This window comes from Nanorana parkeri, unplaced genomic scaffold (assembly GCF_000935625.1).
Source record: "Nanorana parkeri isolate BGI_ZX_2015 unplaced genomic scaffold, ASM93562v1 scaffold175, whole genome shotgun sequence".
Lineage (NCBI taxonomy): Eukaryota > Metazoa > Chordata > Amphibia > Anura > Dicroglossidae > Nanorana > Nanorana parkeri.
In genome coordinates this window covers 1,225,861-1,240,687 of record NW_017306443.1, presented here as the reverse complement: position 1 = coordinate 1,240,687, position 14,827 = coordinate 1,225,861, and the positions used below count along the sequence as shown (strand labels likewise).

At 42.8% G+C, this 14,827-nt stretch overlaps 1 protein-coding gene across 1 annotated transcript in view; it reads left to right on the top strand.

The window, feature by feature from the left end:
* The window catches only part of SH3KBP1 (SH3 domain containing kinase binding protein 1), a 281,799-nt gene that overhangs the window by 668 nt on the left and 266,304 nt on the right, over nucleotides 1-14,827 (top strand). The window lies entirely within an intron of this gene.

Here is a 14,827-nt window from a genome sequence, read left to right as displayed (position 1 = left end):
CAGGGTTTGTTTGGGGGGGGGGGGGTCTATGAATTGCTGGAGAGGGGAAGCAATGCAGATCATCTACAGTCAGGGCTGTGTGTGTCCCGATGGAGCCTCTGACAGCTTTCTGTCAAGATTTAAAAAAAAGTGCAATAAAGAAATGATGCCTGCAGTTACTTTCCTAACCAGAAAGGAAGTGCAAGCTTCTTGTATCAGTGGCATGCTTGTAAAGTCAATGATCCACCTTCTCCATCTTGACAAGTAACAATCTGTGTATTGTCTTCACACCCCCTCTTGTAGCATATGGTGCATTAGCAGTACTATCTATTTGATCAGCACTAGTATCTATTTCTGTGAATAGGACAAGGCTGTTGTGTCATTTCTGATAGGAGTCATCTCTTTGGGTCCAGTAGTTCAGTGTTGGTATGATACAATGCAGCTGTCACAGTGTGCCACTTGTATGGACTGGAGAGTATTTACATGCAGCATCCCTGCAATAGCTCCAGCTCTCAGTCTCCCTTCTTATAATGTTTTTTTTTTTTTATTGTCAGAATATGTTGCTTCTTTCCATATATCACAGAGGATGTTATGTGTTCCAGCACAGTTGCTTTGGACATAAAAACCAACAAAAAACATTTCAAGCGTTTCCTGCTGAAGCGTTATGCGATGCCACGGTCCTCATGACCCTGTTCTTGACAGGGGGCACTAGGAAAATCTGTATTGATGGGATTCCTGTACAGTGAAAGGTGTAAGCACATTCTTTGTCACACTCTGAAAAGGATAGATTGTACTGGACTGGAAAAAAAAGACATGTGCTCAATGGCATGTTAACTGTACCATTGCCAGAGAGGCCTGCTAAAAACAAACCGTGTGCCCTTAAAATTCCTATCCCATCCTATCCCATCCAAATCTGATCTGGTGTCAGGGTGGGCTTGACGTAAATCGCCTCTATCGGTAATATGTATAGAAGATTCTAGCAGTAAAAAAGATCTTTAGTGTGAACGTTCCAGGATTAGTATTATGGCTGCTATTTACACAGATGTGTTATCATTATGATATTAATCACATGTAATAATGGCAGCAGTTTATGGTCATGTAAAATATCTATCTATCTATCTATCTATCTATCTATCTATCTATCTATCTATCTATCTATCTATCCAGAGGCGTCCCTAGGCAGGGTGCAACCGGTGCGGCAGCTGGGTGTCACCCGCCGGGACGCCATCACACACGCATGTGACATCATTATGCATGTGCGTGACATCATCACACGCGCATAATAATGTCACGTGCCGTCTCGGTGATGGACGCCGGCAGAGAGAGGAGGAGACGTTTTTTTCGGCGGGATAAGGTATGCCATGATACTCTAATGGTGTCACCCGGTGAGGGCCGCACCCCCCTTGTGATGCCACTCTATCTATCTATCTATCTATCTATCTATCTATCTATCTATCACTATTTCACACTTTTAAGTTCCCATAGATATTATAACCCTGAAAAGTTTTGGTTGATGGGTTTTTGTTCTCTCCTCTGACCACTCAATAATCACCATGATCTCATATCATTGTGCTTACAGAACACACTTGCCCTTATAAGATATGAGTATTCATGTTTTTGTGCAGGTCTAAAAGACTTAAAGGCAAAACTGTTCTTAACTTTTGCAGTGGGGCTACTCCTGCACTGCAAGGGTTAAGTGCTCATTTTTGTCTACAGTAGGCGCTCTAAGGCCTCGTTCACACCTGACCGTTTTGTAGGACGTTCTACGCTCGACGAACGCTCTACAAAACGGTCAAAAATATAAATTGCATTGTAGTCAATGCCCTCGTTCCCACCTTGCCGTATTTCCGCCCATCCCTAACGCCCTACAAAACGGACCACGCCTGAAAAGGTCCCAGGACTACTTTGGGCCGTTTTGTAGGGCGTTTTCCATTGGGATACAGCCAAGTAGCCTTTGGAATCGCGCGACGGTCGTGCAACTTTCTTACCGCGAATCGCTGTAAAAAAACCGCGCGACGGTCGCGCGACAGACGCGCATATTACAATACGCCTAGGTGTGAATGGGGCCTTAGACCGGTCCCTGGAGCCTCTCTCCCCTTTTCTTGTGAATCTGGTAAAATTGTACCAGTGTATGGCTTGCCTTAAGACTTAGCAAGTGGAATTAGTGGAATGTTAATTAGAACCTCTCTGTTATTGTTCAGTCATGATCCTCATAACATTTTTCATTCTGGGGTTTGGTGCTATTCTTGTGAAAATTAACAACAGAAACATTAATGTTTGGGAGAACTCCAGGCAGACATCCTAAACTGAAATGAACTCTGCTGTGCCCAAATAGGCAGACAGAGGGCAAGGGGCTAGTCACCAATATTGCCTGTGTTCTACGTGCATGCAATCTTTCTTTTGCAGACTTACCATGCCTTGTTTTCCACCATGTCCCTATGTGGAGGCGCCATCTTGGCAGAGGCAAGGTTTTGCATCTTCATGACAGAGCCTCCAGCAATGATCAGTGCAGTAGTGACCTCACCAAATTTCACCCCAAACTTCATTCACACCAGGAGCACGCACTAGCACACCCCTGCTGGTGTGTGTGTGTTGATGGAAGAGGTGCAGGGCACTGATTTCAGAGCATTGCACTGTTTACTTTTTATCTTTTGTTTGAACTGTACTGAAATGTCACAAAGTGAAATTTTTTTTACTTCAACACAGCCCGTTGCAAAAAGGTATAATACGGTGTAACACTCTACTTTAAAAAAAAACCCGGCAAGGCAGTGGCGTGAACTGACTTAATACTAAACAAGGCAAATTGGCTTGTCTATACATTGGGACAGTCTTGCCTAACGCAGTCAAATGCATCTGGTGGAAATGGGCCCAGATCTCACACTGCAGATATACTGCTTTGAAGCTGTGGGCACAGGAGTGCCTAAGCACCCTCACATACCAGGAAGTGCACTGCTATTTTTCAGGAGGAATATAAGACAAAGCGTAGGTTTTTTTTTGTACTGATTCGTCATGATTCACATAAATGTTAATTGCTTAAATCTTTCCTACAACATAGATCTTCATTTCTTGAGTTCAAATTAATGTTTAAGGGTTAGTTCATCTTTAAAAAAAACTCTCTATGCAGTCACTATATGCAAAGGCTCCTAGGATTTACCAGCTGTTAGGATGAGTGCTCCCTAGTGCTACATGAGTAAGCACCGTCCCTTTCCCAAGGCCCGCACAAGAGCGCTCTTTCTCTCTCCTGACAGCTTGGATGAGCTCATCCTAGCACTTGCGCAGTGTGCTCTACCTCACTCCGGTTGGCTCTGGTTAGCTTATCAGAGCACATATGCATTGCGCCTTTCCTCTCTCTTCGGTTGGCTCGGATGAGCTAATCAGAGCACATATGCAGTGCGCTCTTCCTCTCTCCAGTTGGCTCGGATGAGTTAGTCAGAACACATACGCAGTGCGCTCTTCCTCTCTCCAGTTGGCTCTGATGAGTGAGTCAGAACACATACGCAGTGTGCTCTTCCTCTCTTCGGTTGACTCGGTTGAGCTAATCAGAACACAGACACAGTGTGCTCTTCCATTCTCCAATTGGCTCAAATGACCTAATCAGAGCACATAGGCAGTTTGCTCTCTCTCTCAATCCGGACGGCTCAGATGAGCTAATCAGAGCACATGCGCAGTGTGCTCTCTCTCCCCGGTTGGCTCAGATGAGCTAATTAGAGCACATGCGCAGTGCGCTCTTTCTTTCTCCGGTCGGCCCAGATGAGCTCATCTAAGCTAAGCCATTAGGAGAGAGAGTGCACTGCACATGTGCAGCAGTGACGTGCAGTACGTTCCATGCTGGGTGAGGCATTCCCTCTGCCCGCCCCCAGCCCCGCCCCCAGCCCCGCCCCCAGCCCGCTTTTTTGATCAGGTTATGGTGATATTATTGTGTATAGTGTTTTGTTTTTTTAAGTTGAGCTATCCCTTTAATACATAGCTGATGTGAACTCTTTCCACTAGATTTATAATTGTAATAACCAGACTGCAACCTGACCTCTGGATAGTGAATCCAACTAGGATGCATACCATGAGCAGGAGACTATTATAATAACTCTACAATTATACACAAATGAAACAAATACACAATAACACACCCTTACGCACAGGCGAAAATGCGAGCTCAGTGAGAGCTATTCTTATCAAGAAATAACTGTAGTATATCACATGCCTCCGATAAAACAGATTAAGATGCCAGTTATGCAGCAGTAAAAATGGCACTGAAGAAAACCATTTGCAAATCATTTGTTTCAGAGAACATCAAACACATTGAAACTGATTACAGTTTTATTTAGAATAAAAGTAGCCACATAACAATCACAAATGAAGTAAAATATGTATAATACATATTATACATGACATCAGTTTGTCATGTAAGGCATGAAGCACAGGGAACACCCAACCAAGACCCACCAATTATTCTGTAAAACAATCCCTTTGTCAAGGCAAGCCTATAAATCAGTATCATCACCCCTGTATAATGATGAGGGAGGTGACCCACAAAGTGGTCTGTTGATCTTCCTGGCTGGACCACGTGTGTGAATCACAACTATTGCTAAACAGAATTACAAGAGGTAAACATTAACATATTGTAATGATGTATTCAGATGTTTGAATACTATTTCTGAATATATCACACTTCTGAGACTACAGCTACATGGACAACAGCTATTGGTCGCTTTTTGTTCATTTGGTTTAGTGGTCTATCACCAGGGGCTAGAGATGAGCCTGGTCATGGTGAGAACCCAGTTCGTCTGAGTACCAAACCTTCACTGCAAGTGAACCAATCACTGTAACACATGAACCAGGAAGATGCACTTGCAGTGGATGTTTAGTTTATTTCACAGCCACTGCTAAATGTATCCCTTAATCAATAATGGATGATTTTGATGGTGTGGCTGATTTACTAAAAATTGCCCTTGTAGCTCTAGCTTTAAGGTTCAGACTCGTTACAGAGCGAATCCATTTTCATTATTTATTTTATAATCCTAGAATACTGTGGGCAAACTGCCAAAACAAAAGAACTGCTATAATTTCACTGTCTGTGTATGATTATACTCATTCAAAATACTAAAACATACAGTATGATCCGAGCCAAAAGAGGCATTTCTATTTGCATTTTATTGTATCTAATTATACATATGCTTATATTACATCCTCTTGGTGTTTTTACTGCACTACTCTTCATGTATTTATCAAACCCAAATACATATGTACAGACTAAACCCAATACATTCAACTAAAGACATTGTATTGTGTTTGGGCTAGAGATGTAGCTAAGAACCACAGAATCACACCTTGAGGTATGACACTTTACTACAGTTGGGCCAAATGTTATGTTTGAAATTCTTATACAGCTACTTACAGATCAAGCAACAGATAAGAGAACAGCAAAATGGATATTACCAAGAGAGAAAAGCTATTCCATCCTTTTCAATATGTGATGTAAGTATAAAGGTTGTGGCAGCAATTATGCTCTGGGCCCTCTGACTTATTGGGCCTAAGAGCAGTCGCACTCTCGGCATCCCTTGTACTCATGTTCAAGATTATTGGCTATATATTTTGCCAATAGATTTTATGATGAGAGGTCTGTCATGTGGATACTGAGGGAAGAGGTTTTGAGTGCTGCTTGTGGCCCACCAGGTATTATACTTTTATCCAGTTTATACTTTTTGAAAGTAATACAAAATAGCCCAAATTACTACTTTGTACAGTAGATAAAGTGACGCTTAACTCAGGAGTTAAAAAAGAACTATGGGGTAACCTTTTTCCCCTTAGGTCTCCATAGAGTCACAGGAGGATATATACTAACCTCCTCCCGTGACCCAAAGCTCAGTTTATAGCAGGCTGTTGCCCGCTATATACTGAGATCGCCGCAGCCGTGACAAATCCCGACAATATTGTTGAGATCCATCCCGTTGGCTGATTGACAGCAGGCTCTGCCCATCTAGAGGCAAATCCAGATGTGCCCGCCCCCTCCCCGTCCGTTCCTCCAGTCAGTGGTGGAGAGGAGGAGGGAGGAAATCCCTGTTGAGAGAGGAGACTGATGGTCACCGCTCTCTGCAAGGAGATGATCGGGAAGTCAGTGATCGGCGGCATGTGTTTGCTGACTTCCCAATCAATAGTGTTGACCTGTGACAGCTTCAATGTCCCATGATGGACTACAGTCTCACGTTTAGTTTGTTAATCTGTATTGAGCTCGTAGTCCATCACAGGAGAGAGCATGGAGCGGTGGTTTTTTTACAACACACACAGGGATGCCGTGTGGAACAAAAGAAGCCACCCTCCAAAAGGAAGGACAGTGTCAGCACCAATTCAGAGATAATTTGGGGATCTACAGCCGAGTGAGGTACAAATAAGCTACATTTGTCTTAATAGTTAGGGTACTTGAATGTATTTTTAAGTTTTAACTTCTGAGTTTAGTGTCACCTTAAGGGGATGGAGATATAAGATACGTTATTCTTCAGGGACATAGTTTGTTTTGGTCTTCAATCCATCTACTCCTGTCTATTAGTATAAGTTTCAATTATTAAAGCCACTCACCAGATCAGCCAGTCTTATTTACTGCTGCTTGGTTAGAGATAATACGTTGATGGTGATGTTTTTCTCCTGGCTTTCTTCAGGACTCAACTTACATGTAGGCAGGACGATAAAGGACTGCAATGATTCTGCATGGCTCTGCATTGCACGTGTGTATCCACTTCACAGACAGTGAAGTGGGAGAGCAGTTTGGATGTGAACTTTGATTAGGAGGGCAGGGAAAGGATAAATAGAAAATCTATTTCAACTACATGGCTGGTTGATATTGTTTTAATGTTCTACACAGTAGCAATTAACTGGTGGTCATCACAGGAACCACCAACATCTCAGTCCCTGGAACTGGGAGGCAGGATTCAAGAGGACACCATGCGTCACTTCCTTCAGACTCAGGGCACCTTCTTGGATCACATATTCTGCACTGATCGGCTGGAGTGGGAGAATTATTAGCAGGGGCAGTGCTGATTACCCCCTCCTCCAAGATTGCAGTTGTTTAAAGTGACACTAAACTCAGGAGTTAAACATTAAACATGCATTCAAGTACCATAACTATTAACAAAGATGTAGCTTATTTGTGTATCACTCGGCTGTAGATCCGCAAATCCTCTCTGAATTGGTACTGACATGTCCTTCCATCTGGAGGGTGGCTACTTGTGTTCTCCATGGTCCCTGTGTGTGTTGTAAAGTAGCCACCACTCCAATCTCACTTCTATGATAGACTAAAACTTCAGTACAAATTGATAAACTAAGCATGAGATTGTAGTCCATCCTTAAAGCATGCCTGGAGCTGAGGCTACTTTACAGCACACACAGGGTGATGATCTACAGCTGTGTGATACACAAATAAGGTACATTTATGTTTATAATTAAAATGGACCTTTACCCCTTTTGACTAAAAATCACATCCATACAGCTCTGCATGCTAACATGAAATCTAGGGATGCGGCGAAATTTCGACCGCCAAAACATATCAGGCCGAAAATGGCAAATCTTTGGGCAAACTTTGGGCAAATTATGGTGCATCCTTAGTTTCTCTCCTCCCCGCTGTGCACTGCTCTGTGTCCTCTCTGTCACAGCACAGCATCCAGCATGGAGGAGCGAAACCTTCAGGAGGCCAAGCGGGGCGGGGAGGAGAACGCTGTGAGCGTGTCACAGGAGGAGCTCTCCTCCTGCACCGCCCCGCTCAGCCTCCTGTAACAGATCAGGAGAGCGGTATGTGGGCGGAGACAGCTGTCAAATGAGACCGAGCTCTCCTCCCCGCACCGCCCGCTCAGCTTCCTGTGAGAGCCGATCCAGGATGGTATACAAACACTCAGAGATCAGTGATCGCTGAATGTTTGTAAATAATTAGACATAATATGAGTTACTATGTATCAGTTATCAATGAATTGGAAGTGATCTACATCACTTCCTGTTAATTCATGATTGTGTACATAGTAATTTATACTTTTTTCATAATTTATGAATAAACAGGAACACTTAGTACAGTATAGAGATTTCCTGTTCATTTAGTGCTGGGCCTGCACTGAAAACTCTGTTTCTTCAATCTCTTTTTCTATTGTGAAAGGGATATATCAGGAGTCTGTTTAGACCCCTGATATTTCACCAAAGCCCCCAGCAGTAAAGTAAAAAAATAAAAATATTTAATAAAAACAATTAAATAAATAACATATAAAAAAATTAAAAACTTTAGAAAAATAAATAAAATTTAAATTTGTAAAAAAAAATTATTTTCGGTTTCGGCCGGACATTGTTTTTAATTCTGGTTTCGGTCTCAATATTTCATTTCGGTGCACCTCTAATGAAATCATCTTACGTTCATTAGTGAAACAAACATATTTTTATTTTACTTACGATTTATTTTTTTCCTGCCATTTTTGGTCAATATGTTTCGGCGGCAATTTCGGTGCATCCCTAATTCTAACTCAGGCCCATGCGATCTAAATGTAAAACAAATATTTTGGCTGCTAAAATCTAAGGTTCATCTTTTCATCATTTGTTGTTAATTGGAAGTGTCTTATGCAAGGCTTAAATGGGTACTTAACTTTGAATGGAAACATTTACAAGCAGGAAGGCTTTTTTTGATTGCAGAAAAGACTCAGTATGCCTAATGTTCCTACCTGCCTGTTCACTTCTATACAATGTGCACTTGCGTAGCTTAGTTCACCTTCTCGGCATGGCTCGCATAGACACTAATTCTATAGTCCAATATAAGATCTAGAACAGTTTCATTCATTTGTTTCCTCAGGATAACACAAGAATTATGCACAGGACCTAGGACAGTTCTGAATTTCTTGCTTGGTGAACAGGTATTTTTTTGCACTTGTCGAACAAACATAACACAGCAAATATGAGAAGTTCATTGTTAGGGTGTACATACACTTTAACACGTGTCTGCATTGGATGCCTAGAAGGCACTGGGACATATATAAGTAAGTTTTGTTAAAGCTGCAAAGGAGCTGTAAATGGTAATGGTATCAGTTTGAACAGGTGTGTGTGTTTGTGCATATTCATATACCTGGTTTGGATATAAAATGTATAAATTATAAAGGATCTATATTAATTTTTATCTTTGCACCCTATGAGGACCATTGATTTAAAGTGACTCTAAGCTCAGAAATTAAATCTCAAAAATGTATCGTATTTGTATACCAGCTGTAGATCCCCAAATCATCTCTGAATTGGTGCTGACACCGTCCTTCCTTCTGAAGTGGGGGCTACTTTTGTTCTCCATGGTTCCTGTGTGTGTTGTAAAGTAGCCACCACTCCAAACTCACTACTGTAATGGACTACAATTTCAATACAAATTAGTAAATGTGAGATTGTAGTCCAAATGTGAGCTTGGAGCGGTGACTACTTTACAGCACACACAGAGACCATGGGGAACAAAAGTAGCCACCCTCCAGAAGGAAGGACAGTGTCAGCACCAATTCAGAGATGATTTGAGAATCTACAGCTGAGTGATACACAAATAAGATACATTTTTGCATTACATAAGCATTACATTTTTGTTAATAGTGAAGGTACTTGAATGCATTTCTAAGATTTAACTCCTGTGTTTAGTGTCTAGACTGGGTAAACTTTGATTATCTGTGAATCCAGCCCCTCCCCTATCACGGCAGAGAGTTGTGACAGGATCGAGAGGTGAGCGAACGCCGGTATGTGTTCGCTCACTTCTCGATCTACTGAGCCGACCTGTGACAGTCTCATTGTCACAGGTCGGCTAGAACTATGAGGTGAGTGAAAAGCACTCACCTCATAGTTCTCCTTTAAGGACTAGTTCACACCAGCCACAGTGCGTTCCGGCCCGCTTATGGCCAGAACGCACTGGATCGCATTGTGGCAGGCTCACTTTGTTGTGGTCATGGCGATGCATTGAAGTAAATGGCACCGAAGCCATGCTTTCCGGCCGCAGTGAGATCAGCCGCACGGGAATGCAAGACACATCAATGCCTGCAGTCCGGTCCGGTCCGAGAAAATGCTGCAAGCACAATTTTTTTGACCGGACCGGAATGCAGGCATTGATGTGCCAGGCGTTCCCGTGCGGCTGATCTCATTGCGGCCGGGGGGCGTGGCTGCGGTGCCATTGAGTTCAATGCACCGTCACGCCCCCTCCCGCCCGTACACAAAGTGAGCCGGCCGCAATGCGATCCAGTGCTTTCCGGCCATAATTGGGACATCAGCATTGAGATGCCCCATGCATTGGCAATGAGCTGCAGTGCCGGCTTCTCCAGGCTATATTCTCATGTATTCCAATGAAATAGTGAGAGTGATATCAGCAGTTTCTACAGTGTGGGTGGATATTTCCTTTGCAAGGAAAGTGTCTTCTTAAAAATGTATAATTATTTTTTAGTAATTGTTGTTACTGTTGTTTAAGGCTCCTTTCACACAGGAGCCGCTCTAAACATAAAAAACAATGCACTTTAATGTGCATTATTCAGATTTTTGCAGCAGCCGCACAGTACCGCACGGTCTGCAAAATAGTCAGAGCACGATTTCTTGACAAATCCGCAAACTTGCACATGAAAGATTTTAGCGTTTGCGTTGCCGCGCTGGAAACACAAACGCTATTTGTGAATGGAGCCTTATTGTTATGTGTTCCCTTGCTGAGGACATTCACCCAGGGTCATCCCTTTTATGAGGCAGCCTGAGGCTGTTGCCACAGGCGGTATCTTTTTGGATCATGTGGGGGGGCCGTAGGCAGAGCGCCATCGGGTGCCATTAGAAAATAATGGCACCGCCAGCGCAATCGGTGGTGGTGGGCGACTCCGTGACCGCTCAGCAATCCTCGTGGTTTTGTGCATGATTGCTGCACGGTCACGGATTGCCCAGGTGTGAACCTTGCCTCAATGAGATCCCGGGAAATGCCGACGATGCTCTAACACAGTACAGGTATGTCTTCTCGTTAGAGTTTGGCTACCCTTGGATGGTGACGTCACCCTTACCTAGGCGCTGAAGCAGGGGATAGGTAAGTATTTTAATTAACACCCCCCCTCGCCCCCTCGCCCCCCCGCCCCTTACTATTCGGTTTTTTTTTCAGTTTAGTGCAGCATTTTATCAAGAGAAAGGGGGTTCTGCTTAAATAAGCGGAGCTTGCTATTTTAGGTTAAGGTCCCCTTTAAGAATCAGAAATCTTTATTAAATAAGGCTGATAATGGTTCATTGAGAAACAAAAGTGTGATGAAAAGACTGTGTAAAAGAGGAAATATAACTGGTATATTTGTATTCCAAGAGATTAAAACTCAATCATTTATCATTATGGTTTCCTCTAAAACTAATAAACGTTAATACATGTTTGCTTTATACACACATTGCTCATGAAGATTCTATTTTTCACACTTTACTCATATTTGTTACAATTTCTTGACAGTGTCGCTATAGAGACGCTTTAAATTTTCCTTTTTTTCCTTCTTTTTAACCCAACAATTAAATTTGTCTTAATTCGAGAAACAGTATGATTTATTAGTAAAAGGAAATTCAAGACTTCTTTATTTAATTGATTTATCTTTTGTCTATTTTTTCTAATTAATTAATTAATTCATGGACAGTTAAAGCGGACGTAAAGTAAAATAATTTTGGGGCAGAAAAGAGTCTCTTCTGCCAAAATAATTCCTCTCTCCTCCAGCGCTTTTTAATTTTTGTGTACACTGTATGGCACATGTGCCATACATTGTACACACTTAGCCCATAAATGGTCCCGGTGTCATGGAGGATATAACTCTTATGCGAATGTACGGGAGTTACATCATCAGTGGCAACTCAATGGCCGAAGAGAACTTGTGAGAACCCAGAAGTGTCGGCAGCGCAGATGGCGGCGGCAGGGGACGGAGCTGAGGACCGAAGATCGATTCAACTGCGCTGGAAAAGGGCACACTTCTAAGGTAAATGTGCTCTAATGCTGTACATAATTGCACATTAGGGCAAAAACAAACAATTTAAAAAGCAGTTTACGTCAGCTTTAAAAGCACATACTGTATCTAGCCATTTTAACACCTTTCTGTCCTTTGATCTGTTGATATTAACTGAGGGCAGATTTGTAGAGCATTTTTACATTATTACAGTAGAAAACTATTCAGAGCATTGACATCATTTCCAGAAAGATGCTCACCGCAGTCTTGCATTTTCACCACTGTAGATTCTTCCCCTTAACAAGTATGCTAGCACCATGTTTCTGCAAATACTTGCCTAGTCTTGGGCTTTCTTTCCATAATGCATATAATAACCGCGCTCATGAAAAAAGATCGGTGCTATGGATCGGTTTCTTCTGTGCAAACATGACAATTCATACACAGACTAGGACGCAAGGAAACCTATTAGAGTTCATCTAAATGCAGAAGAGATTATAATCACCTCAGCATTCAGAACTACTGGACCCAGCATCTGAATGATGCTGAGAGTTCAGTGCATTCGTACAACCACCTGGACTTTGAAGATCCCTACTTTAGAGACTTTAGCACCCCCCTGACTCCCAAAGGCATGTGCTGAACTCCAGAGGCAGGGAGGGCTGACATTTCAATCTCAGGGATGGATCCTTAGCCGGGTTGTGGGATGTGAACAGTAAATTGGGCACCAGTCCCTTTAAGTACTTTTTCAGTGCTTTATGGTAGAACAGGCAAACTGGGAGAGGGTACAGGGTTGCAATACAAACATACTTGAACAAAAATAAACTCCAGACTCACCAATCCCTTCCAGCTTCCACAGTGCAGGAATACTTCAGTAAAACAAAGAATGACACTGTGTAGTAGAGCTACAGCTGAACTGGAGACATACTTAAGACCTTCTCTGGGATAGACACCAGACTTGTTCCTGAGGTCCATGACAGCTTGTCCTTCCTGGCACCTTCAGCAGATAAAGGGGCTCTTCTAGTTCTCCATCCCAGACCCCACCTGGGTCCATATCTGGCCTCCTGCAGACTTCAGGCCTAGTTAGCTACTCCAACCTTGTATATCCCACCCCCAGGGGCTTATCACAGACCCCACCTGGGTCCATATCTGGCCTCCTGCAGACTTCAGGCCTAGTTAGCTTCTCCAACCTTGTATATCCCACCCCCAGGGTAGGCTCGGAGGCGGACTGACCAGAGCCACTGGCAATCCCTGAGTATTTATGCACTTCCCCAGCATGCACCATTGGCCAGGCAACTCCTAGCGATTGTCTGGCGAGGCCTAAACACGCCCACTGTTCCCCCATTGGTGGCCCCACTCTGTAGCAGGGTCACACCACACTACAGGTAGGTGCAGACAATAGCAGGACACCTGGGAATGACAACAAACTACAAATCAGCCAGACTGATTACAGTTCGAGCAACACTAAATTTATACAGCCACTCCACTTGGGCGAAGGGGCTACAAGACCATAGGGTTTATCTTTGTAAATACCAGAAATCTGAAGGGTGGTTAGCGCAACATGTAATTGTCTCTAAATTTCCGCTTTAAGTCTCAAGGGAGTTGGTCTGTTTCGAGACAGGTTTTTCTGTTTCTCTCGATGAAACCAGCTTAATGAAATTAGGCATTTCTGAAGCCAATGTAGAAAACATGGAGTAAAACAAACTGGATATGTGGCTAATGAAGACCTCAATGTACATGATAAGAGAATTAATATATTTAACATTTAAATCAAATGCTGTAAGGCTCAGTAAGGCTTTCAAGGGGGTAACTTAAAGAGGAACTTTAGCCACCAATTTAAAGTGATATTAAAGTCAAAATGTTTTTAAGCGCTAATCAAATCACTTGCAATGGATGCTGCTTCTTGATACCTAAAAGTTTTAGTTTACTGCAGAATCAGTTGGTCCCCTGAACATTGGCCCTGATATCCTGTTCATTTCCCATGCAGTGTTCTATAAAGCCACCCTTGTGTGTACTAATAAGCTGCGTGTCAAAGGCACAGCAAGGCAAGCCATTCCCCTCTTCTTAAAAGAGAACTATGGGGTAAGTGTTTTTCCCCATAGTTCTCTTAAGGGTCACGGGAGGACATAAACTAGCGTCCTCCCGTGGCCCAAAGCTCAGTATATTGCGAGCTACAGCTCACGGTATACTGAGACCGCCGCAGCCGGGACCGATCCCGACATTACTGTCGAGATCCACCCAGCTGCGTGAGTGACAGCTGGCTCTGCCTATCTAGAGGCAGAGCCAGCTGCACCCACCCCCTCCCCGTCCATTCCTCCAGTCAGCGCTGGAGGATCACCTTTCTCTAAGCTAGTAGACAGCTGCTGGAGACTGCTTGGTCCCTTGTGATCTTGTACAGGACAGGAAATTCAGGGAACCTGAGCTGAGAGAGTTGGAGCATGCTGTTCAGAAACAAGATGACTGTAATTGTTTGGGCAATAATGTAAAGAAATTCTGTACTTGGCAATGTATCTATGTTGGATCTGGATTCATTATTGAAAAAAAGGTTGAGAGTTTAATACCACTTTAATGTTTTTCAGAATACAAAACTACTTTAGTGTGGATAGCCTGGTCACAGAGTCATTTTAAAATTGAAATAGGATAAAGCAACCTACAATCTCACATTACATTTGCTAAATTTATAATTTTACATTTTGCAAAACACTCACTAAAAATATTTAACATTCTAGGCAAATACGGATTTCTGTCAGGGAATGTTTGCAGAGACAATATTTTTCCAATGAGCCCCTGTATGTTTAGCATTTTGTAGCTGAACAGTCTCATCTTTTTATGTATAAAATTACTTGGCAGGAACACATAGCACATACAGTATATTCAGTATATATTTTATGTGAAGTCTGTTGTGTGGTCAGGAGCAGCAAATGGGAAAGTTACTTATAATT